This window comes from Suricata suricatta, chromosome 4 (assembly GCF_006229205.1).
Source record: "Suricata suricatta isolate VVHF042 chromosome 4, meerkat_22Aug2017_6uvM2_HiC, whole genome shotgun sequence".
Lineage (NCBI taxonomy): Eukaryota > Metazoa > Chordata > Mammalia > Carnivora > Herpestidae > Suricata > Suricata suricatta.
In genome coordinates this window covers 125,370,482-125,373,264 of record NC_043703.1, presented here as the reverse complement: position 1 = coordinate 125,373,264, position 2,783 = coordinate 125,370,482, and the positions used below count along the sequence as shown (strand labels likewise).

Genomic DNA, 2,783 nt, shown 5'->3' with positions numbered 1-2,783 from the left:
AAAAAAAAAAAAAAGAATTGGATGCTTAACTGACTGAGCCGCCCAGGCACCCTGGCACCTTCTATTACTGTCCACATTTGATCTTCAGAATAGTGCTGAACAGTGTAGGAGGGGTAAAAATGCATATTACCATTTGACAGATGCATGAAGAAAATTGTGGGAAACCTGGGCAGCTCAGTCAGTTAAGTGTCCAACTTCAGCTCAGGTCATGAGCTCATAGTTTGTGAGTTCAAGCCCCACATTGAGCTCTGTGCTGACAGCTCAGAGCCTGGAGCCTGCTTCAGATACTGTATCTCCCTCTCTCTCTCTGCCCCTCCCCTCTTACACTCTGTCTCTCTTTCAAAAAGAAACATGAAAAAATTTTTTAAAGAAAATTGTACGTTTAAAAGTCTTAATCAGTACCAGGACCAAAATGTCAGGTCTCCTGAGCCCCAGATTCTATCTGCCACTTCTGTCCATGGTGAATAAAGAGAATTAAAAACCTGTCTGAAGCTGAGGAAAATGTCCTACCTGAGGCCTGACTGTAACAGGCTCCTTTGGCGCCCCCAGCTGGAGTCTACACCTTTCCAGGTTTCAGAAAGCTTCCTAGCTCGCCATTGAGCTTACTACTGAGCAGACACACAGGCGGTCCTGAATAAATATTTGTTGGATGAGTGATCGATTGGTTCTAACCATTAAATTCCTTCTCAACCACTAAGTCCAGATTTTGTAGAACAGGTTTCCTCTGGTATTTGTTCTTTGTCTGTTCAATGTTTTGTTCTTATATTGCATTTGTAGTGAAAGAAAACTCCTCCTTCCTTGCATGGGAAAGGCAAACAGCCATGCAAACCTGGAAGATGGCCAAGTCTGCGTGGGCAATAAAGGAGGCAAGCCAGTTAGCTATTAACCAGCAGACAAGATAATTTAGCTACTTATCAAGCGCTAGGTACCTCCCTTTAGAAGCCCTTTCCATACTTTTTCCAGCTCAAAGTGGTAAGGCAGATAAAGGCCTTGGTCAATCACAGTGTGCACTTCCCCCCCCTCCCTCCTTCGGTGACAGCAGGTTAGAGTAAACAGCAGGAAACTTGAGGTGTGAGAAGTGACAGGCAGTCTGCAGGCTGAGGGCTGAGTATAGCTGGACAGGGGTAGCCTCAGGATTTGATGATGGCGGTTCCGGGGGAGACTACAATGGCTTCTTACATTTTCCTTAAATTTCAAATTTATCTTGGTTCCATTTAAGGCTTATTTCCCACTGATGACCTCTCAAGGCATCAGAGTCCTTACATTTTATAATTAAAGCAAAGGCACAATTCACAGAATTGTGAAAATATTAGGATATGTTTGAGAGGTTAAGTAGTGTAAAGATGTGTGTAGGATAAGCTAATGTCTGTGATGGGAAATGAGGCAGAAAAGCAAGTTTGGGGTGAAATCACAGACCTCAGGGATAAGTGCTAGCAGTTAAGATAAAATATTTTCTACTTTATCTTGCCAAGCTGATATTGTATAAAATCACAGATTTCACTTCTTTTTTTTTTTTAGCACATGGTATCTCACAAACATTTATCCTATGGTGATTGAAGACTTTTGAACACAGGGACATATCTGTCTATGACCAGGAAGTAACCTCTCATCAGACAGTGCATCTGTCAGACCCTTGATCTTGGGACTTCTCAGCCTCCAGAACCGTGAGAAATAAATTTCTCTTGTTTATAAGCTACCCACTCTATGGTATTCTTCTATAGTATTCTGAACAAAGACAGCACTCCACCCTAGCCAAACACCATGGAAGAAAACATGGCCCATCCCCACCCCTGTCAACAAAGGCCAAGTGGGTGACCTACACTTCCATCCTTTCTCAAGGTGGCTCCTCCCCCACAAGAAGACCTGGTGGCAGGCTGGCACTTCTATCCCTACTCAGTAATAATAAAGCTCCTCCTCCCCCAAAAGGGTATTGGTGAAAGCCCTGTGGGATGCTAGACTTCCATCCCCCCCAGCAGTAATGAGGCACACTCCCCCCTCTTCTGGGTGGTGTCAGAATTGGCCAAGTGGAAAGCCAGAACTTTCACCACCATTCAGTGGTAACAGTGCATCCTCCACCTCCTGAACTATCATTGCATTTCCTGTAAACCTAGAATTCTTTCAAAATAAAAGTTTTTTAAAAAACTAAAAAATTTGCTGCCCTCTTTCTCGTTCTCTTGTGATCATGCTAGATGACTGTATGTGGTTGGGGGGAGGGACAGCCGGGGCAGGGGCATAGGCAGCAAAGAGAGAGAGATTGACCAACCCAACATGACTGAGCCAATTTCTAATTGTTTCCCAATTGGTAAATACTTTGAAACACTGTCTCTCTTTGCAACATTCTGCTGTTCTCAGTACCTGCTGACACTGCTGACTTGAGTAAGCAACAGGCATAGAAGTATAGTCAAGGCTTCAGGTATGAACTCCTAAACACTACTGTCAAAAGCAGAGAGGTGCCAAATGCCAGAGGCTTCATGAGGATCATTGGGGGAGCTTTTTAAAAACACAAATTCCTGAGATGCCTCATTTATGAGGTTCTGATAGCTTAGACAGTCCTGAAGAAGCATCCCTGAGTGATGCCCCAGAAATTCCTATTGGCTCCAGCTGTTGCTTTGACCCAGAGGGGATGGAGCCAAGGTGAAGAGATGTGGGTGCTAATCCTTGATCTGTTCCATTCTAAGTACATGACCTAGGGCGTGTCTTTTCTCCTTACTCTTGTCCCTATATTGCTTTTGTGACAGAGAGGTTTTGCTTCCCCAGCTCGAACTTTCAGAATAAAATGGAAT

At 44.0% G+C, this 2,783-nt stretch overlaps 1 long non-coding RNA gene across 1 annotated transcript in view; it reads left to right on the top strand.

Moving 5' to 3' along the window:
- The window catches only part of LOC115289061, a 17,644-nt gene extending 15,543 nt beyond the window's left edge, over window positions 1-2,101 (top strand). Inside the window, exon 3 of the long non-coding RNA XR_003907356.1 lies at window positions 1,519-2,101. This is a non-coding gene — a long non-coding RNA (uncharacterized LOC115289061). The remainder of the gene's footprint in view (window positions 1-1,518) is intronic.
- Window positions 2,102-2,783: the final 682 nt, after the last annotated feature.